We start from the raw sequence: 11,044 nt of genomic DNA on the forward strand, positions 1-11,044 counted from the left end.
TGTACCCTGTATAAACAATGTAAACATTTGTAAATGTGTTTAACCCATACCAGATGAAAATTAAAGCAATAATGGTTACAGGTTCCTATTTTAAAGTAATAACCCAGTTAGGGATTTAGTTTCATTGTAAATACATATGGTTTATTAAAAATATAAACTGATGGTGTTCTCTATAAATTATTCTCCAAACACATTAAAAGATGTGATAATAGATCTAACTTGCGAACCATTTATAGCCATCCTCCCCCTTTGAGTACAAGAGAAAACATACAACATACTGTAGGTTTATTTTTATTCAAAAAGTTACTGTCTCAAGACATAAATACAAATCAGAAAACAGTACAATTAGGACAATAGAATGTGGAGGACAACAGGTTAGAGTAATATATAAAACATTTTTAGCTGGTTGAAAACAAAGCTGTAAGAACTGCTTTCACAAAGAAGTACTCCTTTCAAGAGTGAGAAAAAAAATCAACTTAGGTTTAAAATCATATATACAGTCCTCTCAGCAGTTCTAGTTAATGCAGTGGTGTGTAAAACAACATAGGCAATACTTTTGCACATAACAATATTTGTTGATGGAAAATCTGTTAGACAAGTCTGGATTCACTTGTTATTAACCATGACTTAATAAAATAATTGTATTGTATCATGATCTTTTTAGCTAACCTATGGTTTTTGGCTACCACAGCCCAATGCTTGTTGATTTCTGACTAAAAACTGGAAGCCTTTTGGTATTCACCCATCTGAAGATATTCTTGTATTGCAAGCATATTAAGGCATGGAATGATTAAAATAATATACCTCAAGAACCGAGAGAGACGACTGACAAAAGATAGATACACATGTAATATAAGTTAATATTTTGTTTTAAACGATGTCTAGCTGCCTAAGCCTCGCAAAATGAGTTGATGTCAAAATGGCAAGTAGCCACTTTCTGTTTTAAACTAATTTATTTGTGAAAGGACATAAAATGAAGTTTAAAGCTTAGCTTTCAAAGAATATTATGGGTTATGAATTCTATTATCCCATCTAATTTACATACAGAGGAAATGTACTGTAACCTGTTAGAAGTATCTTTAACCTGAAGACTGCTTGCAAAGACAGATAGATAAAACAATATAAAATACAAATTTAAAAATCATTTTAAAGCATGAACACTCATGCTTTTCTATTTTTAAACATTGTTAAACTTTCAATATATTTCTGAAACCTCATAATTTTAAGTTGGAATTTAAAAGTAAGAAAAAACTAAACAAACTGCGCAATTATAAAATCAGCACCAATTTATATATATATATAATTTTATTTAAAATTTAGATCCCTATTCCCACACTCTAATAAGCTGTATAATTTTTGTTTAGAATTTTTCTGCAAACATACTACAATAAGCTTCTTTTATTTGGAGACAAAATACAGTGGCACTACTGGAAGGAATATCACAACATTACATTTTTATCTTAAAGGACAAGCAAACTTTCAGGGTTGATAATGGGATAAGCATGTTTGAGACTGGTTACCTTCTGGCAGTTCACTGCATCTGGATATTTCTGAAAAGTATAGAGAAGCTCTTGGATTTTAAAAATATCTTAAAATACTTTTAGATGAAAAAATTGTAAAAGTTCTGCTTATAAGTTTACTTTTCTCCACAATTACAATATTTAAAACAAAGTTTTGTTGATTGATGTTTTAAGCATTTAAATTTAGAATGCTAAAAACAATTCTATCCTAAACTTTCTTCAGGGTAGGGGAATAAATACATCCTTAACATTGTTTATTGGATGTAAACAGAAATCCAGCAGAGGTCATATTTATTTAGTACAACCAGTAAATAAATGTAAGAGAATTCGTATCTGTACCAAACGCCTTTTCAGATTGTTATTTTGTTTTTTTTTTTTTAAAAAAAAGCATGAAATAATCGATTTGAAAGCCAACTAACAGCGCATAAATAAAATATTTACTTTCTAAGAAAAACTGTAGCTTATCATCAAATTGTTTACTTGTCCTTTACTTTTTTTCAGGCAAACAAAACTGCCCCTCAATGCACTTGATCTTGGTAAGCATAAGCATGTCATATTCTCCTTAGAGAAAAATCTGTACAGAATTTCACTGTATCTACCACACTTTAAAATTTCCTCTTCCACTTAGAAAACGACTTCACCACAGATTTAATTGTGTACTGGTATTAAAACATTGACACTCCAAGAACCTAATGAGAGAGAGGGGAGAAAATCTCGTTAAAATAAGTCATTCATTTCTTTAAATATATCTGTAAATATTACATTAATACATTATTATGTTAAATAACGTGCTAATAAAACCACTTTGAAAACTTCCCCTCTCTTCAGATGTGTAATTCTAAAATTAAATTGACCATCATATATAATGAAATAACACCATGAATAATATAGATGCAACTTACCTCACAAATATAATTAAAGTAAGAACCGTGGATTAATTATGTTTATATATACCTCTAATGTCTAGATAATGCCCTAAACATAGACATTCAACATAGGTATTTGTTGAATGAACAAATGAATGTGCTTCTTCATATATATTTCTGGTACAGGTTCCTTGGAATGAAGTTAAGAAAGTCTTGCAAACTTGGCTATTTGTGCTTGGAAGTGGGTATGGTTTTTCAGAAAAGGCATTTGAACATGCAGACAAAAAAAAAAATCTAAGAACAATTCAAGTATATAGAAAGCAGGAAGCTTTCTTTAGAAAATCTGGCCAAAGTGAATGGAACAGAACAGTAATTTTAGGAAATGAAAGGGTAAGGTAAAATCTGGGCAAAATGACTTATAGTGATACTTTCTATATACTCCAGTTGAGAAAGGAATGTTAGGTAAAACCTAATAATTACTTGCCACTAAAAGTAAAAACAGATGATGAAAGGACAACTCCCCCTTGTCCATTAAACAAGAATGGCATGTGACTGTTAGCATATATGCTAAAAGGTTGTTCAATTAAAATTTAGCACTTATGCCAATTAAGTAATATTTTAGAATACTATAATGAGCTATTAAGAACTGATATCAAAGCCAGACGTAAGAGCTCTTATAAAGAGCTCTTACTTGTAAGTTAAATCTCTTATAAATTCTATAAGTAAAAGTCATAGAACTCATGTATTGTTTTGAGCTGAAGAAACTGTATTTTCAGACCCAGAAAGAAGTATCTGACTGCAGCCTTTTTATAATGAATTATCAAGTAGTGTTTGGAATCCCAGGTAATGAAAACAAAGAGGACTCATGCACCCAGTTTCTTACCTGTCCATTCACAAAAACTACCACACTACTAATCCCTTGTCCTCCCCTTCCTGCATGCTTCAGGGTTCTCCTTTTTTGGTTAGAGTCAGAGTTTGGGTGGTTAGAATGTTTCCACTAAAGAGACCTAGATAATGTTTAAAGGCCAATTCTTGCCCTAACACTCTATGAATCTCCGTAGGGAAAGGTCTGATGATGAATAAAGTATAAAATCTTAATTATCAATTTAGTATAGTGTGTGGAAGGAAGACAAACTCAAGTTCTTTCCAGAGTGCCTATCTAGAAAGCACCTGAACCCTTGAGATTCTTTTTGTTGTTTTGTACAGACTAGGTGATAACTAGATTATCTTACCAGAACATTAAATTAGCTCCATTACACGAAACCCTTCTTTACCAATTTAATACTACAAGTAATTCTAATTAGGGAATCTCAACACAGGAGAATGACAGTAGTGACACTTTCTTTTCTGTGTCAACACGAACTGTGCCTTTCTGATGTTAACATTAATAAATACTTAACCATATTTTTAAAAGTACAAATACAAAACTTCAATGTGGGGGCCGGGCACGGTGGCTCAAGCCTGTAATCCCAGCACTGTGGGAGGCCAAGGCGGGTGGATCACAAGGTCAAGAGATCGAGACCATCCTGGTCAACATGGTGAAACCCCGTCTCTACTAAAAATACAAAAAATTAGCTGGGCATGGTGGTGCGTGCCTGTAATCCCAGCGACTCAGGAGGCTGGGGCAGGAGAATTGCCTGAACACAGGAGGCGGAGGTTGCGGTGAACTGAGATCGCGCCATTGCACTCCAGCCTGGGTAACAAGAGCGAAACTCCGTCTCAAAAAAACAAACTTCAATGTGTTTTGGCAATACTGGCAGAAAACGACTGTTATCAAAATGGAATAAACCAATTTGTGTCCAAATATAAAACTAGCTACACCCCATAAATCTAGAGCTTTATGTATATGCAACACAAAATATATGCTCAGAGTTTTATATTACTACTCCTGGATGTGAAAATCATGTTTAAAAAGAAATTTTTACGATTTATTTAGTAACAACATGAAGTATCTATTCTAGGGTGCTTTGAGTTACTTCCCTTAGAATTGGAGAATCATAGAACTGGACATTAAAGAATTTAAATCCCAATTTTGCTACTGTTTTGATGACTCCATTATTATGGGCTTGAGTAAGAACAGATGTGGGGTGTTGTATAAAGAAAAACGGAATTTTACATTCATAATTTCCCACTATTCCACTTCTTAAGTTATGGTTGAGACAGTATGGAGTACAGTTTAGTGTATATTTTTAAAAATAAGCTATTATTAACTTTTTTAAAAAAATTATATTGTCAAAGACTTCTAAAAATACCTAAGCCTTTAAAGATTATTGAGCATTCAGTTATGTGACTGCTGCCATCATGTGGTAATGCTGTAAAACTACAGTTATAAGTACACGTACTCATTTTCCTAATTTTAGTAGCACAAGCAGTTAAACTATTATCAAATTAAGAATAAATAAAAGCCTCTCAGTTGTAACATTCAATATACACAAGAATGCTATAAAATCACTATAAATAAAAAATCACTATTGGGCTGCTACTTTTCTCTAAATGTGAAATGTCATAGTTAATACTGCTGTTTATTTTAGTAATCTGAAGAACACCTTTTTGCAAATCTAGTATGTAACTAAGGAAACAAATGTTAAAAGTTCTCCTGACATTAGACACATACATAAAAAAATGGTGATCCTAACTGCCCATATGAATTTTGATCATAGTTAACCACTTCAATTTCTTAATTACTTTTGTTGGTGTTTCATCCAAATGTGGTCTGATTTTAGTTTTGGGAAGTACCACAGTAGAGACAGCATGAGATTATTAACCCAAAAGGAACTGGCATCAAATTACTACTCAGACACTTACTAACTGTATAACTGAGCAAAGTCACTAAACCTACTCTTCAGTCTCAGCTTGCTATGGTATGAAAGTGGAAATCCCATTACCTTTCTCACAAGGTTGCTGAGAATCAAAACAAATTATATCTAGCATAGTGCCTGTCACCCAAGCTCTCAACTCCTACTTTCCATACTTTTCATTTCAAAGTGCTAGTCAAGGTGCACTAGAATATGAATTCCTTAAGGACAGGGAGAGTGTCTTATTCACTTTAGCACCAACTTCTGTTGTAATAAATTGCTGAATGAATGCATTTCATCACACCTGCTTCAAAATACCCTTTTAACCACCCCTCATCACTATCACTACCTTCATGTTTTATTTAACGAACTAGAATAATACATAGTCTTAGATTAATTATCAAGAAAACCACATACTTCAGTGTGCAGTTAAACTGTAGACTTATGAGTGGGATAGGTCACTTAGATACTATAAAGTCTTGCTACTCAAAGTATGGTTTGCAGACCCGAAGCATTGACAGCATTTGTTAGTAATGAAGAATCTCAGATGTAGATGCACACTTAAGACCAATCAAAGCGGATTCTAAATTTTTTTTTTTTTGATAGTATTTTTTTTTGAGACAGGGTCTCCGCTCTGTCACCTAGGCTGGAGTGCAGTATTGTGAACACAGCTCACTGCCACCTCAACCTGCTGGGCTCATGCGATCCTCCCACCTCAGCCTCCTGAGTAGCTGGGACCACAGGTACGCACCCCCAGGCCTGGTTAATTTTTTTACTTTTTGTAAGGACAGGGTCTCACTGTGTTGCCCAAGCTTGTCTCAAGCTCTTGGACTCAAACAATCCTCCTGCCTTTGCCTCCCAAAGTGTTGAGATTACAGGCAAGAGCCACTGCGCCAGGCCCCTTGATCTTATTAATATAACATGTTAGTGTGAATTAGTTTCTCAAAATAGTTCTAAAAGCTATCTGAAAGCAGATTATGAGGTGGGAGAGGGCAAGGAGGGAATGGTAGAAATTGGGCATAGAAGGCAGGCCTTAGAGGATGGTATAACAGTCACTTGAGGCTGGAGGTGTGAGGAACATAAAATGGGTAGATACTAAGGAGATGGCAGGACATTTAAATGATTCATTCATTTGACAAAACTAAACATCTACCGTGCTGGGCAAAACTAAACATGACTAACATCGTCACTGCCTCAAGGAGGTCAGTCTAGTGAAAGATGAGGGCATGTAATATCCTATCTCACAACGCAAGTCTGGTAATTATTATAATCAAATATATACAAAGAGTTAAGGAAGCAGAGAAAAAAAATATCTGTGGAAGTCAGCAAAAATTCCACAGGTAATGTCTGAATTAGTATTAAAGGAAGACTTTACTAGGAGGAAATAGAACTTCTGGCAGAAAAAAGTTTATACAAAGTTACGGAGTCAGGAAAGAGTATAGTGTATTTGAGAGGAGCTACAAGATTTGATATGGCTAGAGCACAGAATACATGTAAGGAAAAGGTCAAGGTTAAGGGAGCAAAGGAACCAGATCATAAAAGGCTTTGTTTGCTAGGCTGAGGAGCTAGAAGTTTCTTCCTAATGGCAATTGGGGAAAAAATCAATAGAAGACTTAGAATGTTAAGTGAGAGAATACTAGATCTGCATTTTTAGAAAGATGACCCCACAAGAGATATAAAGGAGCAGTGGGACCACAATGTCAGCTTAAAGGCTTTGCAACAGCCCATGTGAAAACTGAGGAGGACCCAAATCAAGGAACTGTCAGGGAGAATATGGCACAGGGGACTGATATAAGAGGTACTTAAGAAAAAGAACTGACAAAGCCCAATAATAACCAATTAAGGATGGTGGGAGTTGTAACTGATTCTCATCCTAGACAGCCTGGTACGCTTCTCTTCATTATCAAAGGCTTTGTTCAAGTTCTCATTATTTTTCACCATGCCTTTATATTACAATTATGCCCCTCATTCATCCTGTCTATCAATAAATGTTAAGGAAGTCTTTCTGAAATACAATTCTGATCATAAAAATCCTTCAATGGGCAACCCATTGAAGAACAGTACAAACCTGGAAGAACAGTCCAAATTCCTTAATATTCAAGTCCCAGTCAGCCAGGATTCAAAAGTACTCTTCTAATCTGTTACCACTATTGTATCACTCTCTTCCCCTCCCACTGAAATCCTGCCTGCCTGCCTCTTTTTCTCATGCCCAACTGTTTTCATCTATTCTCAGTATGCTACACCAGGTCTTCAACCTCGAACTGAGAGACTGCCTATACTTTTGATTTTGCAATCCTGGGGTACATTTAAATTAAACCTACTGATTCATCCATAATTGAAGCTGGATCAAAGAAATCAGGCTTCAGTTCTGTTCTCTCTCGTCTGTTCTTTGATGGTGGCTAAAAGAAAAAAGGAAATAAGTTGACATTAGCTATATCTACAAACCAGATAGTAACTCAAAATATCCAAGTTAAGTGTTCACATGGCCTATGTGATTGTAAGTGTACCTCATACAATATTTTAAATACTCATGGAAAATTGTCCTGAGAGACAAAAACCAAAAAAACTCATTTTTCCTTTTACTTTAAGAATCACTCTCTCGGCCGGGCGCGGTGGCTCCAGCCTGTAATCCCAGCACTTTGGGAGGCCGAGGCGGGTGGATCACCAGGTCAAGAGAATGAGACCATCCTGGTCAACATGGTGAAACCCCGTCTCTACTAAAAATACAAAAAATTAGCTGGGCATGGTGGTGCGTGCCTGTAATCCCAGCTACTCAGGAGGCTGAGGCAGGAGAATTGCCTGAACCCAGGAGGCGGAGGTTGCGGTGAGCCGAGATCGCGCCATTGCACTCCAGCCTGGGTAACATGAGTGAAACTCCGTCTCGGGGGGGGGGGGGGGAAGGGATCACTCTCTCAAATCATTTTCCTTTCAAGGCGCTAAATTATACCATTCTAAAAATTTAATTATTTCTTTAAGAAGAATACACCATAGTTTACTAAAAAGAATGAGAAGACTTGACTTTGAGTATCAACTTTCCTGTTCACTAGTTTTGCCTTGGGGAGAGTAAGCTTTAATATCCTCAATCCTCTCAACCTACCTCACAAAGTTGAATGAGATATGTAGCAAAATGAAATATATAGAACCATTATGTATACGATTAGCCCTAATCACATATTTAATTATTAATAAAGAATATGCTTCTGCATTTATTTAACTTCCTTCGAAGTTTAAGTAATTTTACTTCATTATCTGACATGGAATTTGTCTCAACAGGTAGTATTAAGTTAATATACTGTTTTAATAATGGTAAATAAATAGAAAGTTATGAGGTGATATACTTTTATACTAACTCGTATTTTTTAAAATGCATAATCATTAAATAATGGATTTTCATAGTCAAATTATTATTAATCAAAATATACCCTTTAAACCTATATATTCCTAAATTTTTTTTTTTTTTTTTGAGACAGAGTTTCACTCCTGTTACCCAGGCTGGAGTGCAATGGCACAATCTCAGCTCACCGCAACCTCCGCCCTCTGCCTCCTGGGTTCAAGCAGTTCTCCTGCCTCAGCCTCTCGAGTAGGTGGGACTACAGACATACGCCACCACGCCCAGCTAATTTTTTTTTTGTATTTTTAGTAGAGACGGGGTTACACCATGTTGACCATGATGGTCTCGATCTCTTGACCTCATGATCCACCCGCCTCAGCCTCCCAAAGTGCTGGGATTATAGGCGTGAGCCACTGCGCCCGGCCTATATCCCTAAATTAATCTCAGAAGCAGACAACCTTTATCATCTTAATCTAGGATCTACCACCTTCACCAACCTTACTCTCTTCTAAATCCCCTCCCATATACCTAAACCCCTGGCAACTATTTCACTTAATATTTTCACAAAACTTATTTTTCTTGCTAAGTATTTCTCTACTCTAATAAATATTCAACGTGATTTTCAAAAGATCTAAATTGAAAATCTTACAGAAATCCTTAGGTTTCTTACCAAATCTATATCCATGGTGTCAAAATCCATTCCCTCATTAAGATCCTCAATCCTCCCTTCTGAGGACATCATAACATCTTCAACAATTGGCTCTTCATCATCTTCCATTAGGCTTGTGCCACGCCGACTAGAGAAATATAAAACAAAGTCAAGATCTGAACAAATGTAATGACTATTAATATATAGGCAGCAGTATGTGGCTCCCTATATTCAAGTATAATGGAAAATGGTGGAAATAAAGGTCAGGGAGAATGATTAGGCATTGATTATGTCATCAATGATGTCAAAACCCCAATGTTCACTTGTCTAAAAATGCTAAGGAATTACGTTTATTCTACATTACTTCAGTACATTTAGCTTTATAGTTCTGATATCCCATATACAAGGTTCAATGAGAATTTCCCACATGGGGACATACAAGATACCTCAAATCCTTTTTGAAAGTAGGCAGGGTACAAATTAATAAACAAACATAAAACAGAGACCAAAAAAATGACATTTTCAGAATACATATATTTTCATCAATATATAATGCTAATTTTACCCATCACTCCCTCATTCATTTAGTACGTAATGTGTACCACTCATGTGCACACTCACACACAATGCCTACTACGTGACAGGCTTCTATTGTATCCTATGGATGTTAAAAAAAAAAAAAAATGAATAAGACTAAGACATGATTCCTGCCCTCAAGGAGCTTACAGTCTACAATGGTAAACAGATATAAACAATTAATTATGACAAAATGTGATAAATATTACAACAAAACAAGCCATCAAGTATTATAAAGATATACTAAAAGAAGGGATTAATTCTGCCACAGGAAGAAAGGAGGAACACTCAGGCTGAAACTCAATTCATGTGCCCTATGAAACTCAATACTAAGACATATATAGAAAAGCTCTCTGTGTTATTACATAATTATGGGGAATAAATTAAGTTCACAAATTAGCCCAGATAAGCATAAAGTAGCCAATATAATAGTGAAATTTAGTATGACTTGTTTTTCCCCAGTTTGGCCAACATTACCTTCTTGTCTCATCCAAAGACACCCCCACAGTCAAGAAAATTGCCAAAACTCCAGCAATTATTCACTGAATGCTTACAATTTACACAATACTATACTGGTTCTTAAAAGATATAAAGATAACAAGATATGATGTCTGATCCATGTTACCTGGACAAATATGTTTATAACGGTCCTTATTTCCTAACAATTCTGGATAGAAAGACAATTTTAACATATTTTGTGGAGGCAACCGTGAAGGAAATATATGGGCTGTATGGACCATGTGACAGAAAAATCAGAAAGCCATTCTGAATTTTGTTTGAAGTACAAGGAAGATATATGTGATTTAAGCTATGAAAAATAAGAAAGATAATCTAGAAGTATTTTTAGTTATAGGGCAGATACCATTATAGAAAAATCATTGTTAAGATGAAAATACTTTAGCAACCCAGGCAATAGATGTCTTATAGTACAACCACCAAAGAATCCTCTGGTAATAAGTTATTTAACTAAGATAATTTCTTGTAGTTGCCAGGGGGGAGATTAACTATAATTTGGAATTAAAACAAAACTGTAAACAAAAGAATAATGATAAATGGTACTCAGTAATGAGATGCTATAGAGAATCTTAGGAACCCATGTAATGTTTTATGGGGAGAGATATAGACCAAATGATTGCATGGCAGAATTCTGGAATTTATGGACTGGTGACTAGTTAAAATCCAAGAAATTAGTTGTAGGATCCAGCATAAAATAAGAACTTATATTAAAAGGAATGTGGCCACAAAAGCAGAGAAAAGGGCATAGAAGCATGTGATAATATAGATGATGACCATGTTAACCAAGTCAG

The 11,044-nt window shown here is 35.1% G+C and overlaps 1 long non-coding RNA gene across 1 annotated transcript; it reads right to left on the reverse strand.

The window, feature by feature from the left end:
* Positions 1 to 275: 275 nt before the first annotated feature.
* On the reverse strand, positions 276 to 10,096 carry LOC116546250. Its single transcript, XR_004266645.1, has 3 exons — positions 9,183 to 10,096; positions 7,503 to 7,580; positions 276 to 2,209 (listed from the first exon to the last, which is right to left on the reverse strand). It is a non-coding gene; the product is annotated as an uncharacterized LOC116546250 (long non-coding RNA).
* Between the last annotated feature and the right edge of the window lie 948 nt (positions 10,097 to 11,044).

This window comes from Sapajus apella, unplaced genomic scaffold (assembly GCF_009761245.1).
Source record: "Sapajus apella isolate SASKATOON/1434 unplaced genomic scaffold, GSC_monkey_1.0 scaffold720, whole genome shotgun sequence".
NCBI lineage: Eukaryota > Metazoa > Chordata > Mammalia > Primates > Cebidae > Sapajus > Sapajus apella.